Source organism: Miscanthus floridulus, chromosome 18, assembly GCF_019320115.1.
Source record: "Miscanthus floridulus cultivar M001 chromosome 18, ASM1932011v1, whole genome shotgun sequence".
Taxonomy (NCBI): domain Eukaryota; kingdom Viridiplantae; phylum Streptophyta; class Magnoliopsida; order Poales; family Poaceae; genus Miscanthus; species Miscanthus floridulus.
In genome coordinates this window covers 90,770,031-90,781,969 of record NC_089597.1, presented here as the reverse complement: position 1 = coordinate 90,781,969, position 11,939 = coordinate 90,770,031, and the positions used below count along the sequence as shown (strand labels likewise).

Sequence of the window (11,939 nt, the reverse complement as noted above, 5' to 3'; positions counted from 1 at the left end):
GTGCATCAAATGCTCCCTGAAACTAATATTAAATGTGGAAAGTTATACTGCAAGAACAATTTAATTATCAGCACAATTATGGCTGACCTTTATCCTCCTTGTTTGATCTTGTGATGAGATTTCTGAACTTTGAACATTTACAAACTTTTCATTCCGGAGTTTCGAAGTATGCTGCTGTTCGGTTACTGGTGAGTCATTGATAAGAATTGAAGACCTCCTGCGTGGATGAATCTAAAGGAAAAATTATACTTGAGAATGATCTAGTTTTATATGACATTCAGAGAATAGAATACAGTGGACATTTTACCTTGCACCGTCCAATGACATGCTGCTTCTGCGGTCAAATGAAAGAAGCTCTGACGCAAGGCGGGGTGTATACTTGCTAATCCTTGGTAGTATGTCGTGACGTGGAGTCATAAATCCAAAATTTAAATTATATAGATAAAAGACATAACCAAAACAGAAAAATCATAAGCAAGGAAATAAACACACGAGCAGTTACTTTTCAGCTCATTTTATCAATTGTTAGTTGCAAAGGGAAAAGAGAACTACCGCCTGTTCGTTTCGGCTGGATTGACTTATAAGCCATGGCTAAAAGTACTTCTGGCTAGTTTGATGTGAGAGAAAAATACTATTCAAACCGTAAATTATAAGCTAGATACGAGCAATCCAGCCAAAACGAACATGCTACTGGCCACCAGAAATAACAAACCACCCTCAAGAATTACAGACTTGTTGGCGAGCATAAAGGATATGTACTGGTATGTAGTACATCAATTGTACGACGGGGGCGTGGAGAAGAATTGGAAGATAAATCCCGTTCGCTTCGAGGGATTTTGGAGAAATTTGAAGAAATTCGAATGAATTTGTGAGAGAAAAATATTGTTCCAGATAAAAAAAAAAGAAGCGAATCAAGCTAAATTTAAGGGCACGCGAGCGGGGCCAAGAACTGTGTGAATACAGTAAAGGATTTGTACTCCTAGACTAAAAAAACAGCCTATGGGACATATTTTGAAGTTTTTTTTTAACTCCACATATTTTGAAGTGTACATGGCAGTATTTCCTCCGCACTCAAAAATAAAGTCCTTTTGAATAGCGACACAGTCTCCAAAGTATTACTTTGACTTCTTGTTTTTTATAAAAATATTTATCAAAAAGTGATATATGTATATTTTTATGAAAGTATTTTTCAAGACAAATCTATTTATATGGCTTTCACATTTCTAAACTGAACAACTTAAAAGTTATTCATGATTTATATTTTCAATATTTAACTCAAGCCTTGTCAAAAAATGACTTTATTTTTTAGCACGGAGGGAGTACAATTTATAGAGTTATGCTGTTCTCCAACTTATGTACTTGTATGAGTTAAGCAAGTGAAATGACATGAGATGGAAATAATTCAATTCAATAAATTCCCATTGGACTACCATGTGGACATGTACAGTCTGTATGTAGCTGAAATGAAAGGAGCTAATGCCACTCACACTAACGACAGCTAGGACTGCTTAAGTACACTGCAGATGTACTTGACTTAACAGGGCCTCATGGCCATTGACAGTAGCTGGAGGACACAAGTATGAAGTACATGAACACTTCTCCATGAAATATTGCTAGGGGAAGAACCACATAACATTACTATTCAGACAGTGCACCAACAACGTCCACGTTCGTCAATGATAACATTTTCAATAATACTACGATATTCTTCTTAAGACTAGTGAAGTTACAAAAGAAAGAAAGAAAAAATCTCAAAAGCTACTACTAAGATACTGAAGGTTCAGTAGTTTCACATGGCAATTTAAACAAATTGACCGACATAGTAGGGATGCTACTCATCATCAGTACAAGATGCAGCGTGCACCAAAATAGTAGTCTACAGTGACTGCTTATATTGTAGTCATCGATGGTGATGGTGATGGTGAAGTTGACAGGTGACTTCACGTGATTGTCAGAGAGGCACATCAGTTCATACAGCATCAGCTTCTTGAACTCAACAAATGATTCCTGAGGAAAGAGAAGAAGGCATTAGGACAATTATTAGATTAATTTCAAGTCTAAAGATTATAGAAAATCGCACAAATGACATTGCAGTTAGATAAATACCCTATTAGAATTGCGGATCTTGCAGCCATCAAATTACCGAATGTACAACAGAGTCAAAAGACATGTCACATCTCTACGAAAATGAAAAGAATTCAGTAATCACATTCTTCCAAATTCTTCACAACCAAGAGGAAATTTCAGGTATTATAACTGAAAAACGAAATAGGAGCTTACGAGGTTGGATCCATAACAGTCGGCTGTACAAAATTTATAATCTAGTCCTGCATCTTATGATGCCAATTTTCAAAGAACATTTCAATACAGTTACAAACTGATGCTGCCGACATTTGGATGATGCAATTGTTCAAAAATCAATGATTGATCTTTGTTGTATACAGGGTCAATAACATGGACACATTTGTGTTTGAAATCAAAGAAGTAGCACGACCAGTTCAGCAATATAAAGTCAGGCACGACTATCTGCAAAATGGATGGATGAATCAGTCCAGGAGGAAACTGTGGAACAGAATTCTGGTTGCTCATCATAAGATGATTAAAGGATTTACCATGCGGCAATCCTCAAGCCGATATGCTATAGAAGAACCAATGAACTGCTCTATGATAGATTTGCGGTTGTATGGTTACTCACCAGCCAAACTGAATTACAGATATTAAAGCATGAAAATACCTGACATTCAAATAAAAGTAAGGTACCGCAAACTCAGATTCACGTATATGACGCCAATGAGCAGCAGAGGTGTTTGCATGTGGGAAGCAGAAGAGCTAAAACGTTTTGCAACCAGATCAATTGTGTCCTGCTGTATATTAAGCCTCAATTGATGATGATGATGTGTGCATCTATCATGGAAACAACTAAGTGCTACAGGTTGCTCCGGTGATAGCTTGAAAGGACAAATAGAATGGACCATTATAACCCACCATGAGTTAAATAATAAGCTAAATTGCAACTTAGAAAGTAATGCGCATACCTTGTCTCCAAACTTGTTCCTCACAAAATTTCCGAAGTCTTTGATAATATGATTCTCAATGTATAATTCAGTGTCGCCTTCACCAATAAATGTATGTGAAGCCAATTGAAATGATTCATTGTTTGCATTAGGCAAACGGCACTACACTCAGAAAGGAAAATGTATGAACACAATGACATGTGGTATAAGAACGCATACTTCCTAAACTCCAAACATACCACACTGCTAGCCCAGGTGCCATTTTCGGCTCCAGATGCAGGCGAAGCTTTGTCTACAGCAATCATTAGGCTCAATGACTTGGAATCATAGACTTTAACACGAGGCAAGATTCCTCTTCGTCTATTCAGAGTACCCGTCTGGATAGATTCAAAATACAGAATCTGCAAAAAGAAAAGATCTAAAAGTAAGCACAAAAAAACACACATCTTTCAGAGTACCATTCATTTTAGTGAGCTAACAATATATGATTCCAAAAATAGTAACATTAGCTGTCTATTGGATAGTAATGCCAAAAAAAAATATGGCACTGAGCCTCACCTTGCCAGCTAAGTCAAAGAGGATATACAGGAGCACCAGATGTCAATGCCACATCCTCTGCCCCAGCACCAACAACCACATCAGCAATAATATTTTTTCCCTATGCAAAAATCAAAATCAAAGAGTTGGTATTAGCACTAAAGGATCTGAAAGATGCCAGATTTATGTATAAAAATAGATCGACCTCGTTGGCAAGAAAACACTGATCTTTGATGATGCACGCCACCGCCGTTCCATGTTTCAGCACAGTAAAAACTACTTCTCTCGGCAACTTTAACATTTCTTATTCACATAATTCGATGCAGATGTCAATGGTACCCGTGGTAGTACTAAAAAACGCGAGATCGGACCAGCAAACAGGTAATCTCCAAATCCAGTTCCAGTTTTTGTGTAAGTTGCCTCTACATTTTTAGCAACTTATCATCGACCAACTGGTTGCTGCAGAATGCATCTATGCATTTAACGCACTCACCTGTGAGATTTGCAAAAGCCGTACAAGATATAAAGCAACCACACAAGGATGCTATTGAGGCTATGGGATTTGGGGGGCTGCTTCATATGCCAGACGTGTCTCATGAGAAACATGATACTGGACCTTGCAGACGCATACCAAGTCAGCAACCAAAGTTTCAATATATGTGATCAAAATATTACTATTCATCCAGAGGATGTCAGTAATATAATGGGACTACTGATTGAAGGCTATGGTGTAGACAAATATGTAAAGAAAACAATGCAGAGTGAAGAGAAAACTGTGAACATTGAATTGTATAAGAGGTATGCCAATGGAAGACACAAGCTCGAGTTAAACCGGCTGGAACAAATGATTTCAACATCAAAAACTCTGGATGATGACTTCAAAAGAGCCTTTGTCTTGTTCACAATCAGTGTCATTCTAGCACCAACTACACAAACACATGTTCATTGGAGTTATATACAAGTTGTTCGAGAAGTATCAGTTTCCAAAACTGAATTGGGGCCAATTCACTCTGACCCATTTATTAGACTCATGCCATAATTACAAGACATGTAAACAAGCCACCCTACAGAGCAATTTGGCTCTTCTACAAGTCAGTTCTATATGGTACAACCAACACCTATAAATAGTGTTTATTTTCGGTCTTACGTATTTTCTTCATAGTTTTGGTACTGCGAGCGTGTCATTGTGGCCAGCAAATACGGGGTCAAGTACGACAAGATAATCCAACCACCACTGGTGGTGATCTTGAATGAAACCAATGCTATTGCCCGAATGAATGTTTTTCTCAAAGGAGGGGATAAATGGAGGAACTATAAGTTTCCAAACATAGCATCAATATGGTGTTGTTCTTATGCGTACAATCTAACTATCTTAATTGTTTGCATCTTGTGGTGCCCCCTGTTGGTCACACCACCCAGCAAAAAAATGAACCAACGATTAGGGATCGAACACTTCACCTTCTTCACAAACCGCATCCTTCGCCTCCACATTTACCTCGCCTAATCCTCCTCCGCCTCCTCATTCATCTCCCCTCCTCGTCGTCCTCCTCCTCCACCGCTATCCGAGATGACAAAGTTAGCAAAGTTAGTCGCCGCGAAGTCATCCTCCTTGGCCGCGAAGAAGAAGCCCTCTTCCTCGGCCACGAAGAAACCCGTGACCTCTTTCTAGGCCGCGAAGTATAAGCCCTATAAGACCACGACGAAGCCGGCGCCCTCATCCACCGCCGGGGGCACCAAGAAGCCCGTGAAGAAGCGTGAGCCGCAAGAGATTACTGGCGGCGGGGATACCTCATGGGGGAGCGACTGCGTCGCGATGTGCCGCAACTGCTTGAACGAAGATTTGCTGTCTGAACTGGTTGAATGGTGCCGAGAAATGCATGCAGACAAGCTCCTCGGAGACGAGCTCCGATGCGTCAACCTACAACGATGTAATGTCTCTGAATTATCTGATTGAAAGAGTAGGGTTAATTACTGTGCTCAATTATGGAACGGCACCGGGCGTCCATGGCTTGAACCTTGACATCCAAATGAGTCTACAGAACCAAATGAATGTGGCAACTTTGGGTTTAAGTTTTAACTCTGTTACAAGATAGCAAGTTCCATACCAAAAGGGATGTAGGTTAAAACTTAAGCTCAAAGTTGCCACATTCATTTGCTTCTACGGACTCATTTGGAAGCCAAAGTCCAAGACATGCACGCCCGCCGTCGTTCCATGTTTCAGCATAGTAATTTACCCTACTCACTCAATCAGAGAATTCAGAGACATTACATCATTGTAGGTTGACGCGTCGGAGCTCGTCTCTGAGGAGCTTGTCTGCATGCATTTCTCGGCACCATCCAACCAGTTCAGACACAGTCCGTTCAAGCAGTTGCGGCACATCACGACGCAGTCGCTCCCTGATGAGGTATCCCTACCGCCGGTAATCTCCTGCGGCTCGTGCTTCTTCACGGGCTTCTTCGCGCCCCTGGCGGTGGATGAGGGCGCCAATACTCCGCGGCCGAGAAAGAGGCCGTTGACTTCTTCGCGGCCGAGGAAGAGGGCTTCTTCTTCGCGGCCGAGGAGGACGGCTTTGCGGTGACTAACTTTCCTGGCTTCGTCATCTCGGACGGCGGCAGAGGAGGCGGAGGAGGAGGATGGGAGATGAATGAGGAGACATCGGAAGAGGATTAGGCGAGATAAATGTGGAGGCGGAGGATGCAGTTTGTGATGAAGGTGAAGTGTTCGATCCCTAATCGTTGGTTCATTTTTTTGCTGGGTGGTGTGACCAACAGGGGCACCATAAGCTGCAAACAATTAAGATAGTTAGATTGTACGCGTAAGAATAGCACCATATTGATGCTATGTTTGGAAACTTACAGTTCCTCCATTTATCACCTCCTTCATAAAACCATTCATTCGAGCAATAGCATTGGTTTCATTCCAGAACACAATCAGTGGTGGTTGGATTGTCTTGTCGTACTTGACCCCATATTTGCTGGCCGCAATGACGTGCTACCAGTACCAAAACTATGAACAAAAGAAAGAAAATACGTAAGACCGAAAATAAACATTGTTTATAGGTGTTGGTTATACCATATAGAACTGACCTGTAGCAGAGCCGAATTGCCCTGCAGGGTGGCTTTGTTTACGTATCTTGTAATTATGGCATGAGTCTAATATATGGGTCAGAGTGAATTGGCCCCAATTCAATTTTGGAATGACTGATACTTCTCGAACAACTTGTATATAATAACTCCAATGGACATGGGTCTGTGTAGTTGGTGCTAGAATGACACCAATTGTGAACAACACAAAGGCTCATTTGAAGTCATCATCCGAAGTTTTTGATGTAGAAATCATTTGTTCCAGCCTGCTTAGCTTGAGCTTGTGTCTTACATTGGCATACCTTTTATACAATTCAGTGTTCACAATTTTCTCTTCACTCCGCATTGTTTTCTTTACATATTTGTCTATATCATAACCTTCAATTAGTACTCTCATTATATTACTGACATCCTCTGGATGAATAATAATACTTTGATCACATATATTGAAACTTTGGTTGCTGACTTGGTATGTGTCAGCAAGGTCAAGTATCATGTTTCTCCTGAGAGATGTCTCTGGCATATGAAGCAGCCCCCAAAATCCCATAGCCTCAATAGCAACCTTGTGCGGTTGCTTTAAATGTTGTATGGCTTTTGCAAATCTCACAGGTGAGTGTGTTAAATGCATAGATGCATTCTGCAGCAACCAGTTGGTCGATGATAAGTTGCTAAAAATGTAGAGGCAACTTACACAAAAACTAGAACTGGATAGTGAGATTACCTGCTTGCTGGTCCCATCTCGCGATTTTTTAGTACTACCACGGGTACCATTGGCATCTGCATCAAATTACGTGAATAAGAAATGTTAAAGTTGCCGAGAGAAGTAGTTTTTACTATGCTAAAACATGGAACGGCGGCGGGTGTGCATGACGGCCTACCTCCCCCGATTTCCCCTTCTAAGGCAGCCGGATTTGGAGAAGAGAGGGAGAGGCCGGAGAGAAAGGACGCGCGAGCAAGGAGAAATCGAGTGTTCGGAAAACATTTTCTTGCGTTAAATATGTAGTAGAACATCGCCAAGCGCCGCCACCGCCAGCCGCCCCGGCCATCGCCCCGCCACGGCGCGGTAGGGTGTGGACGGAGCTCCGACCACCACTACCGTGGCCACCGGAGCTCCGTCCACACCCCACCACGTCCGCGGTGACCGCCATCCCCCTCCACCCCACCATGAGGACAGATGAAGAGAACCTCGGAAAATCCCATCCTAACCACATCAAACAATACCAAGAGAATGCACGACGGTTACCTCGGAAAACAGATCAATCAAAGGTGATCCATCAGCAGCACCTTTCTTGGACGGATCCATCTCGAACTATATTGTAGGAACTCGAAATAGCCAACCATCTGAGTTCCGTGAACAGGAGGTGCCGGAGAAGAGAAAGTGTCGCAGGAAGAAGATAGCAAGTAGAAGGTGGGGAAAGTGCAAGGCGTGCCTAAATGAGGACGACGCCGAACTCTTTCTATACCTAAAATGCCCTGACCAACTGATCGGGTAGGAACAGAAACTATTAAACTCTCCAACTGTACCAACTAACATTGTGGGTCCCGCAGCCGAGATGGACGGTCAGGATAGCCCATGCGGCCACATACACAAGCGACGACGCTTTTCCCGGGCTACTTTGTGTCTCCCACTTCTAAAAGACATGGATGCAGCCAAACTATAAAATTCAGCAAATAACTTGAGTAGGCACTGCGTATTTCAAAAACAGGTGAAAATAGGTGCAGAAAGTAGAACGTAGTTTATTGCAGCACAACATAATTTAGGGGGGAATATTGAGTGACAGGAAATGCTAAGTGATCAACTTTAGAAAAAAGCACCATAAAATAGATTAGTGCATCAGCCTAAACGGTTCACAAAGAAGTAGTCATCTAGAGGGGAAAAGACTGTCATTTGATAAGGATGCACCTGGCTGGAAAACCCTCAGCTCCAAACCAACCTTATAGGTAAGCAATTCAGCATCTAGCAGCCTTCTTCAAGATCATCCAGTTTCAGAGCTTTGACAACAATAATTTCCTGAAAAAGGAAAACAGCCTAATCAATCAGAGCATAAAAGCATATTTTACCATCTTGCAAAGTACTCCCTCCGTTCCAAATTATAAGTCGCTTTGACTTTTTTGGTTCACCCATTTTGCTATGTATCTAGACATATTATTTATCTAGATGCATAGCAAAATGGATGTACCAAAAAAGTCAAAGCGACTTATAATTTGGAACGGATGGAGTAGTATACTTCTAAGATCTATATCACCGACACAAATAATGTAATGTTCTTCCCAGGTCCACAAGATAAAGTTGACTACCAAAAGAGCAGACTAAAGTAAGCAGAATCATTATTGCTAAGCTTGTCAGCAACATTATCAGTATAATATTTCTAGTCTAAAAGCTCAAAGTGTCTCTTACACAATCAAAGGCGTGTTTGCTGTTCTTGAAAAACAAAGACAAATTTATTTAAAACAAATTCATCAACCAATCAGCATTGCAATGATTAAATGCTGATTTGCTTTGTCCATGTAAAACCTCCACAATCTGGGTACCCTTTTCATTGATATCAAGAGTAGTATTCAAGACAATGTGAAGCCTTGAAACTCAAATAGCAGAAATCACATCTAAATAACACCTTTCGTCAACTGGTTAGTCAGAAAGAAGAAATTAGCAATACAGAGAGATCAAAATAGTTGAAATTCACGCCCTCCCAATCCAACGAAAATTTTAAGGTGTTAATTAAGAAATATGAGCAACTTTGCCTCATCGTGTCAACTTCCCTTCAAAAGTTACATCTAGGTTCAACCAACCCTAGACTTGATACAACCTGTGGCTGTGACCTCTGGTCTCATCTTAGTACCTTTTAACTACTACAAAATTCTATGGTGTTTCCAAAGAAATGTAGCAGGAGCTATCTTATTCCATAGAGAGTTTAAAATAGGTAGTGGCACAAAAGGAAAACCGCTTATCGGTTGAAGAGTAATTATTGCCAACTTGTTGCAAAGATGACAAATGGCCTGTCACTACCGGATACACGAGCCATTTGATTGATGTGCTGATTTTTGGACAACTTTTGCAAGGGCTTCTCTTCTGATTTTTTTAATCAAAACATAAAGTGTCAGTTAAAACTTCTTGCTGCCACAAATCCTTATGATTTCTGAAATCTGCAGGTGTGATCTGCAGGCTGACAGTCTGACACATGTTGATAGAAACCATTCTCTTTAGCTGGTAGACATATCATTCTTTCAATACCCATAGCATGTTGAATTTTATGAGTGGGCAGTTCACCTAATAGCTTAAAATTTTAGGGAAATTTTGATGAAGTAACCGAGTAACCATGGTTTATACCCAATACAAAAATGAGAAAAACAAACAACTGTTTCTGAAGGGTTCTTTTAGAGCTAACATTTTCATTTTATAGTAATTCAACAAAGCAATGCTTGTTACTGAACTTTTCTGCAGTTCACAGTTATTAACTACTCCATCCGTTTCAAATTATAAGTCGTTTTGACTTTTTTTGGTACATCCATTTTTGCTATGCATCTAGATAAATAATACGTCTAGAAACATAGCAAAATAGATGAATCATAAAAGTCAAAACAACTTATAATTTGGAACAGAGGGAGAGAGAAAATAAGAGAATTTCGTACTGCACACAAGTTTTTTTTTATATAGAGTTAATAGAGAAAGTCAAAAGAATGACCACATGTGCAGGTAGCTGGTAGATAATCCACCCGTACAGAGACAGCCAATATAACATGTGCACATCGATCAAACTAACACATAAATCGAACAAAAACACTTGCAGCAAATCAATTACGAAGGATGTCCTGCGCTGAGGTTACTTACAGATCAAAATCCTGGTGCTATTAACCAGCACCAGCAGTTTTGCGCAATCCTCTGAAAATACAACAAAATATTAGAATGATAAATATTTTGATCAGATCAATCTCCTAGGGATTAATTATACCTCCCAAGACGATTGTCATCGTATCTGACTCTGAAAGGGGACGAGCGGCCGCCATGGCCCATGGCCATGGTCGACTGCGTGGGCGAGGTGAATCGCACCGGCTTTGCGCTTCTGGGTTCTGGCTGAAACGAAACGTGGGGGCTGGGGAGGGTGGCGGCGGGGCGAGAGAGACGATCTGGGCGAGATTATTTATGGTTCTTTTAACGGAGCGATTAATAGTCTGACCCAAATTAGGGGGCCGTTTTGCAAATATTAGGATACGGTTAGCAAACGACCTAACATAGTGTTCGACTATAAAATATCCTGATCGCAATAAATAATCACGATCCTAATCAGGAGCCTATTTTGAAAATACACGCAACATGGCTGAAGACCATCTAGTTCCATTCAGAAATTTGGCAATTACAGTTTCCCGAAGGAAAAAAAAAAAAAAAGCAGCGAATCAGGCAGCGCATGCTATTGTTTTTTCCTGTAATTGCAAGGTATTGTATGCTTTAAGTTCTGTATCACCCACACGAATTGATGGTGTAACGTTTTTACAGAACCACAACCACTAGAAAAAGTTAGCACTACGATTCTACTAAAGTGAAAGGGAAAAGTACAAAGAAGCTTGTCAAAGACTCAAAGTTCGCATCACATCATTATTTAATTTGTTCAGGAAGCCTGTCATGAACATTATCAGATCTTTCCCGTCTAAAGGCCCAAAGTGTCTCCTGCACTAACGAAGACATGTTCCTTATTCTCTCATAAAAACAAATTAAATACAAGCATACTCCTATTTAACTTGAATTCACAAACACATGGACACCACCTGGATTGACTACTAATTTGCCTTTTCCATGTAAGATCTCTTGTGTTGACGTCAGATTGATCCCAGATCACACGCCAGCTAGGGCTATGTCGCTCGGGCTGCCACGGACCGAAGAACGAAGAACACAGCAAGGATATCACACTTACGTGGTGAGTCGTCACGAGAGGTTTATGAGCAAACCACCAAAGAATAGCTATTGCGCTTACGTGATGAAAAACAACTAGTTTTCGAGCAAACCATAGCAAAGGAACCGTCGAAGCTCTCGTCCGGGACAGACTCCGTGGGGGCAAGGACGTCGCCAGGTTGCCCTAGGTCGGCCGGTAAGCCTAGGAGCCATCTTTGGTCGTCAGATCAAGCGATGAACAGTAGCATGAGATTGGAAAAGACGTAAAGGAGTTGTAGATGAAAAAAGATGATAGATTGTTGGATGTACTCAATCGGCCATGATCCTCTCATATATAGGGCGGGATGGTCAAATCCCAGTAGAAAACCCTCCCAAAACTTATTTTCCAAGTTTTCCACAAGTTTGGAAGAGTTCAGATC

General features: G+C 41.0%; 2 long non-coding RNA genes across 6 annotated transcripts; both read right to left on the bottom strand.

Moving 5' to 3' along the window:
* Positions 1 to 1,620: 1,620 nt before the first annotated feature.
* Positions 1,621 to 10,761, bottom strand: LOC136522368 (uncharacterized). 5 transcript variants are annotated; one of them, XR_010775868.1, is made up of 10 exons: positions 10,586 to 10,761; positions 10,465 to 10,515; positions 7,879 to 8,646; positions 3,573 to 3,672; positions 3,254 to 3,415; positions 3,036 to 3,176; positions 2,613 to 2,948; positions 2,281 to 2,526; positions 2,107 to 2,179; positions 1,621 to 2,007 (listed from the first exon to the last, which is right to left on the bottom strand). It is a non-coding gene; the product is annotated as an uncharacterized lncRNA (long non-coding RNA). The 5 variants fall into 5 exon arrangements; XR_010775870.1 differs by having other exon boundaries at positions 2,613 to 2,734; XR_010775869.1 differs by having other exon boundaries at positions 2,613 to 3,176; positions 7,879 to 8,664.
* LOC136522369 (uncharacterized) lies at positions 6,214 to 7,177 on the bottom strand. Its single transcript, XR_010775871.1, has 3 exons — positions 6,639 to 7,177; positions 6,409 to 6,558; positions 6,214 to 6,335 (listed from the first exon to the last, which is right to left on the bottom strand). It is a non-coding gene; the product is annotated as an uncharacterized lncRNA (long non-coding RNA).
* Positions 10,762 to 11,939: the final 1,178 nt, after the last annotated feature.